The sequence below is a fragment of the Octopus sinensis genome, linkage group LG8 (genome assembly GCF_006345805.1).
Source record: "Octopus sinensis linkage group LG8, ASM634580v1, whole genome shotgun sequence".
Classification (NCBI taxonomy): Eukaryota; Metazoa; Mollusca; class Cephalopoda; order Octopoda; family Octopodidae; genus Octopus; species Octopus sinensis.
In genome coordinates, this window is record NC_043004.1 from 4383277 (window position 1) to 4406007 (window position 22731).

Sequence of the window (22731 nt, forward strand, 5' to 3'; positions counted from 1 at the left end):
TCTGCCCTTTCTGCTGGAAATACCTAATGGACTATGACTTCCCAAGCTGTTTCGACGTGGAACCATTTCACAATTTTCCAAAGATTATGGAAAAACCATGCCTATATTTTATGGAAAACACTACTACTCTAATTTTAATAATTGCTGTAATCCTTTAGCCTTCAGGTTACTCTGTCAAATGTAAATACTTATTTATCCACATTGTTTTGAATTAATTGTGCATATGTTATCTTGTAACTTTGAGATTTTGGTGATGTGATTGTGTACTTTTAGACTGACATTGTAAGGTAGGTGGGAGAGGTTGGATCTGATCAATTTGAGCATAAAAACAAGTAGAATATTTGGACTGGATATGACTGGTTTAAATTCTAATGGGTTAAAGAGAAAATTTATTTACATAAAAAGACATATGATAACATTATTTTGACAATGGTGAATATGAATTTCTTACAAAATAAATTTTTATTAAATTTCAGTAAAGTCTGAATTTTTTTATGGAATCCATTTTGGGAAACACTATACCAGTCTATTAGTTGTTCCATCTGCATGTTCTTCTGAAACTAAAATGACCTCTACTTCGCTGTTTAGGTAAGGGCTTTTTTTTTTTTTGATGAATTTGAATATGTGTGTATGAAGTAGGTGCATTACTTCCAACAATTAATCATGCAAATTTACTATTTTTTTCAGAGTCACTCAACAAATGTAAGCATCTAAATATGTACAAAAAACAAATAAGCACTGTTCATGTTGGGAATTATAAAACAGCAGAAGACTACAATAACAGCAACAACAACAACACATCAAACAAAGTATTGTTAGGTAGTCACTAATTGTAACAACAAAAACCAACACGGCAGGAAAGAAATTAATAGTTAAGAAAAATTATTCAGTTTCTCCTTTTGTTTTTATTTACCATTTAGTTAGGAAAAGGACAACAGCTCTGAAGCCTTTATTTAAAATTTTTTTTAGGCCCTCCATGATAAGAAGGATGAACGTAGTCAGCTATCATCAAACTGGACACTTGGCCTAAATTCTTGCAGTGGAGAGAACTCTGCTAAAAGCACATAAAAGGACCCAAAGTGGTAATATTAAATTCACAGAGGGATTAAACTAAAAACTCAAAATAAATACCACGATGCATCCTATCTAACAATTCCACTTATCCACTGCCCTGGATTTGGAGGGACTTTATTTTATTAAACTCATAAAGACAAATGGCAAATGTATGCATCTGTATATTAGATTTCTGTTAGCTCCAACAAGTGTGACTGATTGAGTGGTTTGGTAAATAAGGGCTGACATGGGACTCAGCAACAACCTATAATAGAGCTTAGTTGAAGCTATGATAGCCCCTGGATTTGAACCCAGAATTGTCAGGTAACTAGCAACATATCAATTAACTAGTAAAAATCACCAGTGAACTGTTTCTTATGCTTTATAAATAATTTTTGTTATGTAGACCAAGGTTAGAAATGGCACTGCCTATGGTCAAATGTCACTCAAATACCTCACCTTCAAATTGCTGGACCAGTTCCTTTCTTCTAAAGGTACAAGGCCTGAAATTTGAGGAGAGGGGACTAGTTGATTATATTGAGCCCAGTGTTTCACTGGTACTTAATTTATCGACTCCAAAAGGATGAAAGGCAAAGTCAATCTTGGCAGAATTTGAACTTGCTGGACTGGTTCCTTATCCGTTCAGACATTAAGATTATAATGTAAGCCAACAAGAACAAAAGCATTTTAAACAAAACAACAATTTCTGGGAGGCTTTATTTTTATTGTAAGCAATATTCTGGAACAGACAATTGCTGACACAATGACTACAACAGTTATACCAATTAAATTTTATAGTGAAACATCTGAGAGGAGGACAGCACTTTCATTATTGTGACAGAAATTACATGGAAAGTCCTAATTCTGAAAGCTTTCATAAGAAACGTATTAACATTCAACTATTCATTAGATGTTTGTGGTCAATTAAGAAATGGTAATTAGAAATAAATGGTAACTAAGTTGTTTTTTACAGTAGAGAGAAATCGTCATTCATTAAGAACTGTAACTTAGTAACACAATCTGCATGAAAAAACAAATGGTCAAGTTATTGTAAACACATTTAATATGTGCAGTATAAAAATTTTAACAATAAATTAAGTACTATTTTTTATGTTGATAGCATATCTGAATTATTCTCCACACAATTCTGTATATTTTTATGTTAATCATTGTACAATATGGTATGTTTATTTAGTGACACATCAGTAGCAAGCAGCATATAATGCCCCATATTCCATGCTAGCATGGCTTGGACAATACGACAGAGAGCTATGCTGAGCTCCGATGTCTGTTTTGCCATGGTTTTTACACCTGGATGTCCTTCCTAACACCAGCCACTTTACAAAGTGCACTGAGTGCTTTTCATGTGGTGCCTGCACAAGTGAGGTCACCAAGTACTCACAAGAGAAGACCCCACCCACACTCAGTTGAGAGGGGTATAGTAATGAGGGATGTGAAAGTATGATAGCACAGGAGCAGGTGTCTTGCTGAAGAAGTGAATACATAGCTTCCTCAGCTAGAGAGAGAGAGAGAGGGGGGAGGAGAGAAGGAAATGAGAGTGTACCTTCGAGGTACAAGATGAATATGAGAGAGAGAGAATAGAGAGGAACAGGTAAGTTGGATGGGTAGGTAAGTACACTCGAGTGTGACAAATCATCATATAACCAACTGGTACTCTGTTGGTTACAACAACGAAGGTCCCAGTTGATACAATAAAAGGAACAGCTAGCTTGCAAAATTAATGTGTAAGTGGCATTTGGGGGGGCATCCAACTGTAAAAACCATGCCAAAACTGACCTCGCTCGTGCTGGTGCCATGTAAAAAGCACTCAGTGGTGTGTGTTAGGAAGGGCATCCAGCCATAAAAATCTGGCCAAAACAGACACAGTAGCCTGGGACAGTCTCCTATCTGGCCAGCTCCTGTCAACCACCCTACCTATGCATGCATAGAAGATGGATGTTAAATGATGATGATGATGATGATGATGATTATCATCATCATTTAACAACCGTTTTCCATGCTATGGTTTGACAAAACCAGAAGCTCTTATGTCTGCTGTGGCATGGTTTCTACAGCTGGATGGCCTTCCTAAAGCTGATTACTTCAAAGAATGCACTAGATGCTTTTTATGAGGCACCAGCTCCAGTGAACTCACCAAGTAAGTTGCAAGACAATTCCCCTCAACTATTGAGGGAGGTTAAGAAATGTATTGGCATCTTGCAGAAGAGGAGATACATGGAACAGAAAGAAGATAGTGGCGAAGAGATGTCAGGAAGATGAACATTAGAGAAGTGGTCCAGAGAACTGGGTAGAGTGAATGGGTACGTAAGATTGTGAGAATGTGAAAGAAAAGTGGCATATGGATAGAGACGGACATAGAAGTGAATGCAGTGAATGGTGAACACAATAAATAAAGTCAGTGTTTGGTTCCATACAACATAAGCTACAAACCATGATATGGAAGTGTTGCCTTCACTAAAATGTTATGATGAGGAAAAAAGTTGACATTCATTCTTGTGGTCAATTGTCCAGTTTCAATCTTCAAAAACAATAGACGTTTCAATCTTTTTGTAACTGATTTTAACAAGAACAAACTGTGTCTTTGTTTCAATTAAGTTTCAAAATAACCAAATAGTTAAAGATTTTTAGTAAAATAACGGTAACAGTGTTTTTATTTACTGGTTAAACTAAGTTGCTGTCAAGAACAATTTATGAAAAGGTTCTTATAGGTGCAGGAATGGCTGTGTGGTAAGTAGCTTGCTTTCCAACCACATGGTTCCGGGTTTGGTCCCACTGTGTGGCATTTTGGGCAAGTGTCTTCTACTATAGCCTTGGGCTGACCAAAGCCTTGTGAGTGGATTTGGTAGACAGAAACTGAAAGAAGCCTGTCGTATATATACATATACATATATGTGTGGTTGTGTGTCTGTGTTTGTCCCCCCAACATCGCTTAACAGCCGATGGTGGTGTGTTTATGTCCCCGTAACTTAGCGGTTCGGCAAAAGAGACTGATAGAATAAGTACTGGGCTTACAAAGAATAAGTCCTGGGGTTGATTTGCCCGACTAAAGGCGGTGCTCCAGCATGGCCGCAGTCAAATGACTGAAACAAGTAAAAGAGTAAAAGAGAGTATATGAGAACCAGTGAGAGAGATTCTATTCAGTTGCTTGGCTTGTTAGAAATAGCAACTAAACCACCTTCAACTAACACACTCTCTCTCTTTAAAAACAAAAAGGATACATTCAATAATGTAGTGCCAGATATATTATGTTCACACACACACCACACACACAAAATCTATAAGATCATGGATGGAACATTTTTGATCAGAAGGGCATGGTTGATCTGGGACTAAATGACAATAACAATAGCCCTCACATGGAAAAAAAAACTGGGATGGATTCTTTAACTATTGATATATCTGTTCCCACTCATATAAATAAAATTTTGGTTGATATTTCAAATTCAAATAAAAACCCTTCAATACTAGTCAATTTGAGTAGATCACTAACACTGAAATAGGGACAGTATTGAGCAGGTTTAAGTATCAAAAGGGTTAAAGCAATTATTGAGGTCTAACTGACTCCTAGACATTGGTCTTTGTCTGTTAGAAGCAAGTAAACATTCAATATACAGAAACAAGACAATATATAGGCACAGATAATATGCTAGAAACAATATTCTATTATATTATTGTAGATATCCTGATGTTAGCAGGATGAAACTTCAAAAACAATATGAGCAAATGAGGGAGCCTCTGTTCAGTCTGTTGATCTGCTAGAAATAGCAGCCAAATACCACTCAAAAAGTATCAGTAAAAATACCTTTTATTATAGGTCTGCTAGACGGGAATAGGCCTAGGGTGAAACAACAGTCCAAAGCATTAGGGGAAATGTCTAAATTTTTCAAATAAGTTACAACTGGTCAGAAAATATGGGGATAAGAATAGTTCAGCCTGCTACAAACAGAATGGGTATAACTGGATATTTTTGATGATAGGTCCACTGGATAAGAACTGATCTGGAGTTAAATAATAACAACAAGACTAATGTCATCAACCACTACAATCACAAAGCAATGAAAGTGACCTTTATGAGATCACTCGGCCTGATAAAAATAGCAGCTAAATACCTCGAAATCTTACTCTATCATCTTAAAAAATGGAAAAGAGACTTTGGATAATGACAACCACAGTTGGTGAGTCGGTCATCATAGGTCTGCTTGATAAGAGGTGACACCTGGTGCTAAAGAACCACAACAATAACACCATGAAGATAAAAGTAAATGTAAAATAGATCTAAAAAACACAATACATACAAATCAAAAATACAACTTTGAGATAAGAAAATTTGTTAAGAAAGTAACATAGAGGTATTAGTGGCTAATTAATATTTTGTAAAAGGCAAATAATAATAATAATAATAATAATAATAATAATAATGATGATGATGATAATGGTTTCAAATTTTGCTACAAGGGTAGCAATTTTAGGGGAGGGGATGAGTCTATCATATCAACCCCAGTGTTCAACTGGTACTTATTTTATCAATCCCTAAAGGACGAAAGGTAAAGTTGACCGTGGCAGAATTTGAACTCAGAAAGTAGCAATGGGCAAAATACTTCTAAGCATTTTGTCCAGCATGCTAACAATTCAGCCAGCTTAATAATAATAATAATCCTTTCTAATATAGGCACAAGGCCTTAAATTTTGGGAGGAGGGGTTAGTCGATTACATCAACCCCAGCACTCAACTGGTACTTGATCACAAAAAGATGAAAGGCAAAGTCATCCCAGACAGAATTTGAAACTAGAACGTAAAGATGGACCAAATGCCACGAAGCATTTTACCTGATGTACTAACGATTCTGCCAGCTTGTTACCTTAATAAAAACAACAATAATAATAATGATGACAAAAAGGCCAGCAAATTTGGGGAGAAGAAAAACCCGATTACATCGACCCTAATGTTCAATTGGTACTTATTTTATTGACCCTGATAGGATGAAAGGCAAAGTCGGCCTCAGCAGAATTTGAACTCAGAATGTAAAGACAGATGATATGCTACTAAGCATCTTGTCTGGTGTGCTAATGATTCTGCCAGCTATGCTGCCTTAATAATAATAATAATAATAATAATAATAATAATAATAATAGGAGGGACAAACAAGAGTGCCTAATAATCGATGTGGCAGTGGCAGGAGATCAACATATTATCATGAAAGAAGTAGAAAACATTGATAAATATGGAATTTTATCAGTGAGAATTGAGATTGCTAAGATGTGGCAGCTTCAAGGGTCAAACATAAAGGCTGTCCCTATTGTCATTGGAGCATTTGGTTCAACACCACCCAACATGAGAAAATATCTTGAAAATTTAGAAATACCCTACAATATAAGTGTATTGCAAGAATCAGCATTACTTAGAACTGTACACACATTGCGTAAAGTACTGCCTGAGGTCCTTGTTATCTTCAATCAACAATCTCGCGATATAATAATATCAATAACAATAATAATAATGATAATAATAATAATAATAATAATAATAATAATAATCCTTTCTACTAAAGGCACAAGGCCTGAAATTTTGAGGGAGGGGACCAGTCGATTACATCGACCGCAGTGTTTCACTGGTACTTAATTTAACGACCCTGAAAGGATGAAAGGCAAAGCAACCCTCAGCGATATTTGAACTCAGAATGTAAGGACAGATGAAATGCCACAAAGAATTTCGCTTGGCTAATGATTCTACCAGCTTGCCGCCTTAGTAGTAGTAATAATAATAATAATAATAACAACAACATAAAAGTATTTAGTCTAATTAAGCAATAATTCTTTTAGAGATTCTCAAGATGCTGAAACCAAAGAATTTAAAGAAAGAATAACAGAAAATTACCTTGATAAACAACAACCAATGTTTGATAAAAATTAGATTTTAAATTGGAACCATATGAAAACCTTAAAATTGAGAGTACTGAATTTCACATATAGCAATCTGGTTGGGAGCCACATGAAGCGGGCGAACAGTGGACCCATCTGCAATTTTGTGTTGATTTCGCTCGTTTGTAAGTTAAGAACCATATGTCAGGTAATTCTATAGAACTCATCTGCTGAGCTTCCTTTAGTTAGTTGCAAAGATAGAATGGTGCCAAAGAAGATACAGCTGCCAATATTTACAGATTATTTATGGAGCAAGAGAAGGCGGGGTAAAACCTAAATAGACACACACACACACACACACACATAGAAACACACATGTATGTGTGTGTGTGTGTTTGAGAGTGTATGCGTGTGTTCACTCTTGAAGTGAAATATTTAAAATAGATTTGTAAAAAGAAAGAGGAAAAGAAAAAGGTATAAAAAGAGATAGGAAAATGAGAAAAACAAAGAAAATGAGAGAAAGGGAAAGAGAGGGGAAAACAGAGAGAGAGAGAGAGGAAACAAAAGATAGATAGTGGTGGGGGTAGGGAAAGAAAGAGAAAGAAGACGAAATGTGAGGAAAACATGAAAAAATAAAGCAAAGAAAAAAATGGAAGGAGATAGAAAGAGCGACCAACCAACAAACCAGCCAACCAAATGTGAGAGAAACCGAAAAAGAAAGAGAACCAAGTTGTTACAAGTTCTTGAAATAAGATGCAGGGAAGATTGATGATGTTGAATCTGTTAAACATACAAGAGTTAAGTCAATCAACCATTGAAATAATAATTGTCCCAGCTGATCGTACATTTGCCTGATCAGGGCTAAAAAACAACAATTGTTCAAGCCAAACAATAAAAACTATACACACAAATAAGAGAGCCTCTATGCAGTTGTTTGAACTGCTAGAAACAGCAGCCAAATCTCCCTCAAGTTATACCCTATCACAATAACAACAAACAACTGCACTTCTCATTAAATAAGTAGAGGGGAGGACAGGATGAAGAGAGTACAATGATGTTCCTTTATGTGTTCTGGGTTAGCTTTGCCTTTCATCCTTATGGTGTCAATTAACATAAATATCAGACAAGTCCCGAAAAGGATTTAACCAACTATATATCCTCCTCTCTCACAAAATGTGACATTCTGCTTGTGGTAGAAATCATCCCTTTTCATTCTGAATTCAAATCTTGCTAGGGTCCAGTTTTGCCCTTCATCATCTGGAACCTATAAAATACAGAATTTACCCATGTATCTGTTGCACTCCTAATTTAATGTTAAATCTTGGTACCAAAGTTTTAGATTTGCCCCTTGTATAAGTCACACCCCAGTTTGTTCAGTTAAAATCAATTATTGCTTTCAAATTTTGGCACAAGGCCAGCAGATTCTGGGGAGTGGGCAAGTCACTTACATCAACCACAGTACTTAAGTGGTACTTATTTTATTGACTCCGAAAATATGAAAGGCAAAGTCGACCTAGCAGAATTTGAACTCCGAACATATAGACGGATGAAATGCTGCTAAGCATTTTGCCCGGTGCAGTAACAATTCTACCAGCTCACCACTTTAGTAAATAGTGCAACTTATACATGAGGAAATATGTCAAGTACTAGTCAAGTACTGAGAACTAATCTAACCAACTATACTCCAGTTACAAAAATGTGTAACTTTGTATCTATGCTTGAAAGTAAACCCTTCATTGACAGTGACAAACCTACATCAATCATAAGCAACCCTAGAAACAAAAGGTGAAGCTGTTAATTTTCAGGTTTTTTCATTATTTACACTCTTGTTTTTTTTCTACTAAGGTTGTTATTTACCCTAACTCAGCACCGATAGTGTAAACATATAAGATGAAAGATGTCTAAATACTACTTTATCTTATATGACCTTCCCTTTTTTTTTTTTCAAGGTTTGGCTGCTATTCTAGTCAGTTTCAATCATTACCTAGAGGCTCCCTCGGCTTGTTTCATTACTGTTGATGGTGATGATGTTATTTTGTTTATAGTCAAACTTTAAAACTAAAAACTGTTAGTTATAAATAACAGGCAACAAAACGCGATGTGGGAAGAAAAATACAAAAATATCAGAGGAACTCACCAATGGTTCTTTTAGTCTTCCCCAGCATGTTGACTGCTGAAAAATGTCCAACAAGGTTTTAGCAACTCTCTTGTTAAACAGGGCAGAGTAAGAGACGAGAGCAATTTCAATACAAGAAACACCCAATCCATATAGAATGACTAATAGCAGTCAACAGGGAGAAAGAAATCATTTCAGTGGAATTCAATCAAGAACAGAAGAAAATTACCATTTTAACAGTTAAATACCAAATGAACATACCAATCTTGGTTTGTTCCAAATACAAACACACCAAGATTGATGTAGCAGAGTTGTGTGTACATGTGAACATGTGTTTTGTTGACGCCCAGGATTAAGGGGGGGAAAAAAAAAAAACCTGGGCCCAGGTTAGACTGACCTTGTACAACATGGTTGACTGATCAATATCAGAAAAGGACTATCTCACTGTTAAAATGATGACATTACTTCTGGTAACAAATCGTGAAAATATCCAAAATTGCAAATGCTATCCAACCCACGCTAGCATAAAAAAAAATCAACAACACAGAAACAAACAGACCAAATATGAAAACATTAACAATGATAACCCAAAGCAACAGCAACAAAAACAAATACATATCTTGGGCAACATTGATTTCTGTACATGAAATAGAAACAATAAATGCAAGAATTAAAATGGAATTGTTAAGTGCACTTCAAGAATAAAAATTCAATGAAACCTACCACTCCAAGTTCTTTACTGAAAGTAGTCATCAAGCAATCTCCTTCAAGACTGCAGCAGACAAGAAACTCATAACAGTAAGTTACACTGAATATCTCAGTTCTCTCTTTCTCTCTCTCTAAAACTCACATACAATAATCATGGTTTAACATCCGCTTTTCCATGCATGCATGGGTCAAAAGGAATTTGTTGAGACATACATTCTATGGCTGGATGCTCTTCTGCTTACCAACCCTCACTTCTTTCCAAACCATGTATTATTTCTCCATTGCCAGACATGTTTTTTTTTTTTATGGAAGAATGGAAATGAACAATATCGTTTGTATGACAGTGATTACCACCTGCTTTTATAGCAAGTTGATGCAAGTAGTTCATCCCGTCCCCCCTCCAACTTCTAGTTCATGCAATTGAAAAAAACCCACATTATTTATGGGATGACCCAACATATATATATATATATATATATATATATATATATATATATTATATATATATATATATATATATATATATATATCATCATCATTTAACGTCCGCTTTTCCATGCTAGCATGGATTATATATGTAAGGATGAGCAAATTAGACAGATCATTATATAAAGTATATTAAATACATGAAATACAAAAAATGTATATATGTATATGTATAAAAAGGTCCAACTTACACAGAGTACAATATATATCATTTGTACCTGTGTAAGTTAGACTTTTTTATACGTGTAGATATATACAATTTTTTGTATTTCATGTATTTAATATATTTTACATATTGATCTGTCTAATTCGCTTATCCTTACATATACTTCTGTACCTGGTCAAGTCTAAATCTCTTGAGCACTACTAAGTGTATTCTATATGGAGAATATCTGAATCTCATCTATGAACCGTGTGTGTATATTCATCAATATCATCATTTAGCATCATGCCCACATGCTAGCATGGGTCAGACGGAATTTGCTGAGGCAGATTTTCTATGGTGAGATGCCCTACCTGTCACTGTGCAGCACCTTGGGTAAGTGACTTCTATGATAGCTTTGGGACAACCAAAACCATGTGAGTGGATTTGCTAGATGGAAACTGAAAAAAGCTCTTCGTATGTGTGTGTGTGTCTTTGTGATTGGTTGGTTCCCAGCACTGCTTGACAACCAGTATTGGTTTGGACAACAAAAAGACCCAAAAAGCAAGTACCAGGTTTAAAAAGAAAATAAATACTAGGATCAATTAGTTTGACCAAACACTTCCAGGTGCTTCCCCAGCATAGCTGCAGTCAAATGACTGTAACAAGAACCAAGTAAGAAGATTAAAAAAAAAAAAGGTACAAAGGGCTTTCACACAGTTCCCAGCTACCAAATTCACTCACAGAGGCATTAAACCCAAAACCATGTAGCAGAAAAGCAAGCTTCTTAACCTTGCAGCCATGCTTGTCCCTATATATTTTTATTTAAGACATAGTACTACAATGTAAGGTATTATTAAGTGCACTTTATAAAATCTTGTGTCAAATCCTGTGTGCACATACACAGGCACTTGTGTGTGTATGTGTACTGAGTAACAACATCCTTGCTAAATATGTCAATTAGGTAACAGAATCAATTGATTACTTCAAGTGAGCCAACCAACAATTTAAGTGAGTCTCATTTCCAGAATGCTCAAAGTGCATATTGCTCCACTGCGTCAACCACATACAAAGCTTCCACTATATCTCTTGTGTAACGTTAACTTACATTGGGTACAGCATATGGAGTTTATACCTACTTCTTTTCTGCATACGGAGCAAAGCCATTTCTTTTATGATACATTGGTCTTATCTTCTTTCCTATTTCTTAATGTATTACTCTTTGCTAAGTTTACTTTCAGGTCTTTTGATTCTAAGTTTTGCTTCCATGCTCAGAATTTCTTCTCTAATTCCAATATAGATTCAGCTATAAGAACTAGGTCATCACCATTTGTGATGATCTACAGGGCTATGATGAATACAAGAGGGCTGAGAACTGAACCTTGATGGACCCCGTGCTTTCAAGCTAAATTCATCACTGAAATCATGACCTTCACTTTACTTGTTACACTTTTGTACAAAATTGGTACAATCTTCAGACGCCAATCCTCTATGCCCAGCTTCTTTAGTGACCGCCCAGACAAAGGCCATCCTAAACTCTCCAAATGCCAGATATGGTTTCACCTAGAGTACTTCTTATGAGTATGAAGCCAAACTACATTCATTTAAGCTGACTCAGTTCCTGATAAATTCTGTTATGCCTCTCTGTGACTTTCATGGTTACAGAGACAATATGATACCTCTATACTTAACCCACACTAAAGCATCTTCATACCTTTATAGCAGTTTGCAATGATACTATTTTGCCAAAATGCAGCAGTCTTTTGCACAGTTTCCTTCTATCAATTTCACTTACAAGGCATCAATCAACCTGAGGCTATAGTAGAAGACACTTGACCAAGATATCACACAATGAGGCTGTACCTGGAACTATGAGACTATTAAGCAAACTCCCGAGCCACACAGCTATGCCTGAACCTATTCACTCAACTAATTTAGTAATGAGTTCTGTCTTCTTTGTTCATATCAAGCTTGCCGGTGCTGGTGCCACATAAAAAGTGCAGTCCACTCCGTATAGTGGTTAGCATTAGAAAGGACAGTCAGCTGTAAAAACAGTGCCAGACAGACAGTGAAGCCGGATGCAGTCTTCTGCCTAGTCAGCTCCTGTCAAACCATCTAACTCATGCCAGCATGGAAAGCGGACGTTAAATGACGATGATATATACATATATACATCAAAAGGCCCTTCTGAGTTATAAGTTCATACGACTGGTTTTCCAGATTCAGAGAAAAGTATGTCCAACCATCACTGGATAGAATGCCAATCCATCATGGGATTACTCATTTTTACCGTCTGTATGGATTGGAGCAATGTGAAATGAAGTGTCTTAAGAACATAATGATCTAAAGCATCACCCAGTCCAGGAAATGAAACCACAATCTTATGACCATGAGTGCAACATCATAACCATTATACTACATTCATATACATATATCTCATCATCAAGATGAACGTTAGACGATGATATTATATATATATATATATATATATATATGTCATTGTGACTCTATGGCACGAAGCAAAGCAAGCTTTGACTTCAACTCAAGAAAACACATGGTAAATGATTCCCTTTGCCGAAAGGTTTGCAAAGCACCACCAGGCCCCAAGAAAACATTCAGGAAAGACTTCTACCACCACCATTTATATTTCCAAATTTTTTTACTTTTCTTTTTTTTTTTTTTGCTAAAAACCCACATTCGTGTCCATAGAACAAAATTACCGCTTTATTTTACTGAACCTTTTTTTGTCGTTCACAACGAGAGAATCCATCATATGTGTGTGTAAATATGCACACACACACACACACACACACACGTGTGTGTGTATATATAAATACACGTGTGTGCATGATGAATATAAATTTTATTCCAGATGGTTGGCAGTATCTATGCTGGGACAGAAAGAAAAGTTGTCTTTCTTTTCCAATATCAATTTCCTGTTAAAATTATATCCTCGTGTTTTCTTACATTGTTTGTAACAAAGCGTTCACTCAAATGATATCATAACGAAGTATTTCTGTACACAACGGCACCCTCTCACCTACCCCACAACACTACTATTTTTACAATTTTGTTTTCACAAGTAACGAATGGCATGTACTTGTACATGCCATTCGTTACTGTGAAAACAAAATTGTCATGTTACCACTACTAATAGACTTCATACATGCCGTAATGTACTGGAACTACTACACAGCAGTTCAAAACTGTTCGCAGACGAACCAACAAAAGAGACTCTACGCCGTCGCTCAACCCGCTAGAAATAGCAGCCAGATAATCTCCCTCAACTTTCAACCTTTCGTTTTAAAAAGGGACAGATACATTGGATAATGTTATCTTGGGTGTAATGTATGAGAGCAAAACAAAACAAAGAATACTGACAGCTAAAATGGTCTGAATCCAGTGTAAAACAATAACAACACTCATTGTCTTTAGATTTAACAGGATCCTAGTAAAATAGTAACGTTTTAATTTCTGCTGATAAAATTTCCTTCAACGCATTCTTTAAGAGACATGGTGTTCCAGTTCTCACAAAATTTCTTTTTGTTACAATTAATTGACACTGCTGAAACTTTCACTTTTTACACAATCAAACTTAACGTATTCACATATACGTGTAGGCATGGCCGTTGTAGTCAAGAAGCTCACTTTGTAAATATGTGGTTTCGGGTTCAGTCTCACTGCGCAGCACCTTGGACAAATTCCGTTTACTATAACCCTGGGCGAACCAATGCCTTGAGAATGAATTTGGTAGATGAAAATCGTGTGGAAGCTTGTCATGTATATATATATATATAATTAGAAAAAAAAACCACCTTTTATATATTCAAAATGAAAAATTAAATTACACCATCTAGAAAATTAATATATATATATATATATATATATATATATATATATATATATATATTATATATATATATATATATATATATATATATATATACATATATATAAGTAACAAGGATGTCATGGTATTAGTGTATTACGGCCGTTTCAGGCGACTCCATTTAATCGATGAATGCAAGCATTAAATCAATTTGAAATACACTGCCTTCCTCGGTGCATAAGACCATATAGGTTTTCAAAATACAAGATACTCCTCTTTTACTCGTTTCAGTCATTTGACTGCGGCCATGCTGGAACACCGCCTTTAGTCGAGCAAATCGACCCCGGGATTTATTCTTTGTAAGCCCAGTACTTATTCTATAGGTCTCTTTTGCCAAACCGCTAAGTGACGGGGACGTAAACACACCAGCATCGGTTGTCAAGCAATGCTAGAGGGACAAACACAGACACACAAACATATACACACACACTTATATCTATATACATATATACGACAGGCTTCTTTCAGTTTCTGTCTACCAAATCCACTCACAAGGCATTGGTCGGCCGGGGCTATAGCAGAAGACACTTGCTCAAGATGCCACGCAGTGGGACTGAACCCGGAAACATGTGGTTGGTTAGCAAGCTACTTACCACACAGCCACTCCTGCGCCTATAACTCCGTTATAATTTTTTAACAAATTTTTCATCAGAACTAGAGACTAAAAGAATTACATGCTTATTGCTATTATTGTAGTAGAACAAACTTAAGGAGAAAATACCTAAAGCCTACTATAATTTGTAGTAGCAGAAGAGATTGACAAAGTGGAGGGTCATGAGATGATAATATAGCTACATTTATCTATCTCGTTATCACCATCGAAAGATCTAAAGCAGCTACTATTCTATGTCCACTAAGAATTAAAAACCACTGGGAATCTACAGTTAGGTTCTAGCTGCTGATGATAAATTGATTAATGTCAGATACACTTCCCTACCCCTAATTTATTTGCTGAAATATTATGATGATGTATCCTGTATGTTGAAAACTTTTATGGTCTTATGCTTCCGAGGAAGGGGAAGGCGGTGTATTTCAAACTGATGTAATGCTTCCATTCATCAATTAAACGGAGCCGCCTGAAACAGCCGTAAGGCACTTGCACCTTGACATCCTTGTTACTTATTTGCTCCTTATTCACCTTTTTGAGTGGTGTGGATAATACTGGACTGACTTGGTGCTTCAACCTAAGTACCTAATATATATATATATATATATATATATAAAACTTTTTTTGTAATGAAATAAAAAACCAAGGCTGTGTAGATTTTAGAACATTTATAAATAGAAGGTCTTACAGCTGTTTCCAGGATATTTATTATATCCCTTCATCGGAGACGGTGTGAGAAGATGGTTCAGTAATAGTTAATTTAGATAAGATACGAAATAGAGAGTGAGGTGGACGAATGAAAATATATGTAAGATATGCAGGGATATTGTATTTGTAGATCCATTATTTAGTCAGAAATGCCACAATTACCTCTCTCTCTCTCTCTCTCTCTCTCTCTCTCATATATATATATATATATATATATATATATATATATAATGTGTGTGTGTGTGTGTGTGCATGCATATGTCTTTGTATATGCAACTGTCCCCACTACTATCATTTGACAACTGGAGTTGGTTTGTTTACATCCCTTTTCAGTTTAGCAAAAGAGAATGCTTTAAAAAACAGTACTGAGGTCAAAGCAGTGCCCCAGCATGGCCACAATCCAACAACTGAAACAGTAAAAGATAAAAAGAAATATCTACTCTGCCACATACCCCCCACCACAGTCACACACAAACAACCACAGCAACATATTTCCATGAACTTAACTTTGCAATCACAGAGTTCAGAAATTAGATCATCTCAACATAATTATGGGTTGACCCTTGTGAGTGACAGTGAAAAATAAACTGATGGGTAGAAGCTCATTAAATGGGGCTGTATTTATTCTTGGAGAATAGGTTTAATCCGTTACTCAGTTTAACCCCATCACCTTGTCACAGGCTTCTTTTGGTATAATCCACTCTCTTGGAAGTATTCAGAGAGGTTTCTGGTTTGAGACGATGTGCTGCTATTACTGGAATGAACCAATAATTATTTCTACCTTTTTTCCACCAATCCTTAGACACCCTGTAAAAGGTCATGGGTACTGATCTTCCTCACCTGACTAAGTCAGAGGAAGTAAAATCCCAACATATATTATCCTTATGGAATACAAGTTACCATAACTACCACTGCAGACTGATGTATGCCCTCTTAGAATTCTGAAAGCAAAACTATATATAATTAAATTAAAACATGCTGTAACCAGAAATTTGACATTTCATTGAACATTATTATAATAATGTTATAAAGGCCAACTTCTGAATCACTGACTGAAGGCTCCTTAATCTATTTAACCTTTTCTCGAATACAATATTCCAAATGCGGAAGCCTCTGTGGAAGTATTAGAACTGCTAGAAATAGAAGAAAAATTCCCCATAATAAAGGAAGTCACATTATATTGTAGTGAGAACCCAGCTGAAATTTGAGGCATAGTTCTCATACTTTCCTGATATAAAATCACAGCTTAAAATGTTCCCATAACAGGAAAAGTCACAATAAAAGTATCAATGCCTACTCAAATATGGCTTGGCTAATTGGCACTGGCTGACTGATTTATGTTAAGGCAACAACTTCATAGGAAGTGTACAAGTTTTCCTGCCAAATGGATTCTACAACCTTCTTAGCTGTCAGTTATTTAAGCTAATTCAAATTAAGAGTTACCCCAGGTTTATATTCCAGGTCATGTTGTCCCCCTTCCCATGTAATTGTCTCTCATCTCTTTTACTTACTCTCAGCCTAAAGGGAGAGTTAGTTTGGATTTGCGTGAGTCAGTTGTTTTTCCTGTTTGGTAATCTGTCTCGCTTATCTTTCTCTCCTATTCACAAGCCTTAAATTAGTAGTATCAATTAACAAATATTCATTATATGCACGGATTCATATGTCTTGTATTTCTTACGCAATATTAATTTATTGACTAATCCTATAATTTAACGACTAGCCCTATAATAGTGTAATTGGCTAATAAAATATTTGGAAACTTAAATGAATCTAAGAGTGGTTATTGTTAAGAGACAGCTCAACAGCCCATCTCATATGAGAATAGCTAGAAAAAAGAGGACTAACAATTGCACCAAGATATAATGTAGTCCTAGATACTACTAGCACTCCATCGGTTATGATGACGAGTGTGTTCCATCCAGGGTGGCCCTTCCATTTGCTGGCCCCAGACACCACAAAAACATATTGCCTACAGCAGACCCAAAATTACTGCCACTTTAAAAGTGATGCCCGGGATGGACAGCCCCTACCATGACCCCCTAGCTACACAAGTAGTTCCCGTTGATTTAATCAATGGAACAACCTACTTCTGAGATTAACGTGCAAGTGGCTGAGCACTCCACAGACATACATACCCGTAACATAGTTCTTAGGGAGATACAGCATTACATGGATTGTGACACGGCTAGCTCTTTGAATTACAGGTGCTATGCATTTTCACCTGCTGAGTCAAATGGAGCAACGTGAAATAAAGTGTCTTGCTCAAATATTGAACTCACAACCTTATGATCATGAGCCAAATACCCTAACCACTAAGCCATATGTCTTCTAGATAAACTATGTCAGATAAAAAAGTGGGGTTGTTATGGATGGAATATATCTGAACAACTGGGGTTATAATATTCAAAAATATTCAGGAAATGCCAACATTTTACAGATAAATTATAAAAGAAAGACTAAGTTTATAGTCTGAAAAATTATGCCATCAATATTGAAGGAAATGTTGTCTGTTTTACAGACAGACACACTATCAAAGATGCTAAGAAGCAAGCCAAACAAGGTAACTGCTGTATGGTTAGTCTACCTAATAGAAATAATAACCAAGTCTCCCTTGTATCATACTTTACAACCTTAGATCAGGAAGGACAGAAGGATGTATGTATGCACATGAGCAGACAATTCTTTGACAGACAATTTGCCGACAAACATTTCACCAACAGACAGTTCCCACACAGCCTCAGACACAACACGGAGGCCTACATCAAGTACGTGGGGAGGTTGTGCTGTCCTGGGTCAAGAAGACGGCTGCTGGAACACCCTGTATCTGGCAACAGGACGCTGTGCCATACCACACAATTGTCCGGTTTGTAAGTTGTTTGTCGACCAACAATCTGTCAACAAATTGTCCGTCTACCCGTATGCATTCATTTGACAAAAATATTTAGTCCACCAGTTTGTGTGCTTTAGGCAGGCCTAGCAATCTGACAAAGTGAAATTGATAAAATGAGTACCAGACCAAGTACTAAGGTTGATGATCCCAGCATGACCACAGCCATTCAACTAAATCCAGTAAGATAATAAAAACTAACAAGAAGACTTCTATAAGGATCCATTGAACTTGCATGTAGTCCCAGTTTCTTCTTATCCAGAAGAAAATATATTTCTTCTGAACAAGAAATGTTTTCTTCTATGACAATGAAACACTGGGCTATCAAGACAGCTGCAAGAAATAGCGACTAAATTTCCCTCAAACCACACTTTACTGGGAAGGTAGACATTAAGATGATGATATATGAGGGGGTGCTGAAAAGTCCCTGGCTTTAAAGATATCATGAAAAGCCTGGTTAGAGGCCCAACCTTTCAAGCTTTTTTACAGGGCTTAGAAAAACTGAAGGACCGCTGCAATAAGTGTGTGAATTTGAGAGGGGAATATGTTGGATAAAATCATAATTAACTGATCTTCTGGTCTTTACTTTTACTCAAAGCCTGGAACTTTTCAACAACCCCTTGTGTGTGTATGTATGTGTATATATATATATATATATAATATATATATATATATATATATATATATATATATAGAGAGAGAGAGAGTTGCTATTATGTTAAACTGTTGTATGTCCAAATTTGGTCAAATGCACTTTTTTCAGTTTTTTTTTTTTTTTTTTTTTTTGCTTACAATAGCTGTTCTTTTGGTCAAACTGTCATATCTCCAGCTACTTCAGGTGCCAAAATAGCAAAAATTGTCAAAGTGTAGTACAACAGTTTTGCTATGGAATGGTGAAACTATTTTTTTGTTTTCTGAAATAGCAATGATATATATATATATATAATCATCATCATCATCATCATCATTTAACGTCCGATTTCCATGCTGGCTTGGGTTGGACAGTTTGACTGAAGTTTGCCAAGCCAGTGGGCTGCACCAGGCTCTAATCTAATCTGGCAATGTTTCTACAGCTGGACGCCCATCCCAATGCCAACCACTCCATGAGTGTAATAGGTGCTTTTTATGTGCCACCATATATATATATATATATATATATATATATATAGGCGCAGGAGTGGCTGTGTGGTAAGTAGCTTGCTAACCAACCACATGGTTCCGGGTTCAGTCCCACTGCGTGGCATCTTGGGCAAGTGTCTTCTGCTATAGCCCCGGGTCGACCAATGCCCTGTGAGTGGATTTGGTAGACAGAAACTGAAAGAAGCCTGTCGTATATATGTATGTATGTATATGTATGTGTGTGTTTGTGTGTCTGTGTTTGTCCCCCTAGCATTGCTTGACCACCGATGCTGGTGTGTTTACGTCCCCGTCACTTAGCGGTTCGGCAAAAGAGACCGATAGAATAAGTACTGGGCTTACAAAGAATAAGTCCCGGGGTCGATTTGCTCGACTAAAAAAAGGCGGTGCTCCAGCATGGCCGCAGTCAAATGACTGAAACAAGTAAAAGAGCAAAAGAGCAAAGAGCATATATATATATATATGTGTGTGTGTGTGTGTGTATAAATTGTGTATCACGCTTTATTGCAGGTCAAATTTTTATTGATGTTTTGATTATTAAATATTGTACAAATGTGAAACTTGGTCCACTGAAAGATCCTAGGTAGGTATGTACACAGTGAACATTTCAATTGTATTGATAAGCTACATACAAAGTTATGTTGAGGTATGTAATTTGAAGTGCTTTCAACTGTGTCATGCTTTATTACAGGTGTACAAAAATGTCTCTGAAACGACATCTGACAGCTACAGAGAAGATGCAGATTGTTGCAGGTCTCGCAGAAGGTTTACCTGTGGGAGAATTAGCCCAAGAGCTTGGTCGGGATACAAGAACATTGAAGGCGTATGTGGAAAACCTCATCCCCAAACCAAGGCAAGATAAAGGTACAAGAAGAAGTGTATCTCAGAGTGACATCCAAAAAATAGGTAGACAAGTAAGAAAAGACCTCAATAGCACAAGTGCTGCCATATTTGAAAGTGCTGGGGTTGCTCTTTTGTCCAGAAGCACCTGGTGTAGCATCCTTAAAGAGATGGCCAGAAGTGTTAAGTGCATTGCTAGACCCATCCTAAGCAAGAACCACAAAGAGAAGTGTATTGATTAGGCATGGAAGTACATGAAAATCAATTTCCAAGATGTCTTCTTCATGGATGAGGCCAGAGCTACTCTGGATGTCCCCGACAGATGGACCAAAGTTTGGGTACCTCTTGGAGCTTCTCACCTGCAATGCATTTGGCGTCAACAAGGAGGTGGTGGTGTAATGTTCTGAGCTGGAATTATAGGAAATGAACTTGTCAGGCCTTTCAAGTGCCAGAAGTTATCAAACTCACCAGCAACTCCTACACTGCATTTCTGGAGGAGCATTTTCCAGCATGGTTAGATGATCTGCCACTCTCATGTTGATGGCGATTGATTTTTATACATGACAATGCTACTTCGCAATCAGTCAAGCCTACAATTTCATACCTCGCAACTTTGGGAATCACAGGCCAATCACTCATGGCTTGGTCGAGCAAATCGACCCCAGGACTTATTCTTTGTAAGCCTAGTACTTATTCTATCGGTCTCTTTGGCTGAACCGCTAAGTTACGGGGACGTAAACACACCAGCATCAGTTGTCAAGCGATGTTTGCGGGACAAACACAGACACACAAATGCATACACACACACATACATATATACATATACATGACGGGCTTCTTTCAGTTTCCATCTACCAAATCTACTCACAAGGCTTTGGTTAGCCCAAGGCAATAGTAGAAGATACTTGCCCAAGGTGCCACGCAGTGGGACTGAACCCGGAACCATGTGGTTGGTAAGCAAGCTACTTACCACACAGCCACTCCTATGCCTATCTGAGGCTAAATTACAAGCAACAGTAACAACAACTAAATTATCATTGATAAATCTTTCCCTATACTGTGATGTTACTGTAACTGAATACTTACATCGTGGTGCCTGGTTGCAACTATGTGGACTTAGCTGTTGAGAGTTTGGTGTCTTTGGCAAGGATGTAATGTGGTAGTGGGGGAACAGGATATGAATTACCAATCTCTTTTTCACACACACACTGAATTAAGTATGGCAATGTCAGTGGTGATGAGCCGATAATTATCCTGATGAAAGCACCACTGGTGATGAGATGATGATAGTGATAAGGAGATGTTGACAACAATGTGAAGATGATCATGAAAATAGCACAGTTGAGAATGATATGAATGATGATGGATGGTAGCACTGATGATGATGATGGGATGATCGCAGTGGTGATGGGATGATTATGATGATGATTATGGGATGACCATAGTGGTGATGGGATGACCATAGTGATGATGATGATAATGACAATGACAGTAGTGGTGAAGGTGATGATGATGGCCGTGATGATAATGATGATGACAATGGCAGTGGTGATGGTGTGATGATGATGATGATGACGTGGTGGTTGCTATGGTGATGGAAAGATGATGATGATGATAGCATTTGTAACAGAATGATGATGTTAACTGGGTTTTTTTTTTACCCCCTGGTTATATCAATCAGCGACATGAGCTCAGACGACTTCTGGTACAGAGAAGCCGGTCATCAAAATATTGTTGAACACCACCACATCGGCCTCTATCAGTAGACTACATTAATGAAGTGTGGGTAGGGGTAGGGTGGGTTAGATCAAATAGATCTAACAACTGCCTCGCCTCTCCTACTGTTGCTCTCATCACTACCATCTCCAATGCTATCATTACCACCACTGCTGTTATCATTACCACTGTAGCTGTCACTATTCCTATCACCACCACCACCACCACCACCACCACTGTATCTGTCATCTCTACCACTGCTGCCACACTGCAGTTGTCATCACTACCACTACAGCTGCAACTGTCGCCACTCCCACCAACACTGTTGCTGTCATCACAAACCACCACAACAAAAAACAACTGCTATTGCCACAACCGTCCCTTTCATCACAACAAATCGATACCTTAATGGACTTTTAGAATAGAACAATGTTTTACATTTTCTGATTTAGTTGATGTGGACATATTTTATCCATTACAATAGTTGGCGTGGAGGAAAAAGCTGGGTAGGAAGAGGCATAAAAACAAAGCGAGGTGGAGAGATATGTAGTGTGTGTGAGAGA

The 22731-nt window shown here is 37.0% G+C and overlaps 1 protein-coding gene across 6 annotated transcripts in view; it reads right to left on the minus strand.

Annotated features, from left to right (window-relative positions):
• Nucleotides 1–22731, minus strand: part of LOC115214766 (E3 ubiquitin-protein ligase LRSAM1) — a 97368-nt gene that overhangs the window by 45836 nt on the left and 28801 nt on the right. For 2 of the 6 annotated variants that reach the window (XM_036505208.1, XM_036505211.1), the window contains exon 2: nt 9070–9105. The exons of 2 other annotated variants lie outside the window; for them this stretch is intronic. The gene's annotated coding sequence lies outside the window, so the exon portion shown is untranslated. Of the gene's footprint in view, nt 1–6948; nt 7136–9069; nt 9106–22731 lie in introns of those variants that run through there. 2 more of the 6 variants (XM_036505210.1, XM_036505213.1) reach the window with 2 other exon arrangements.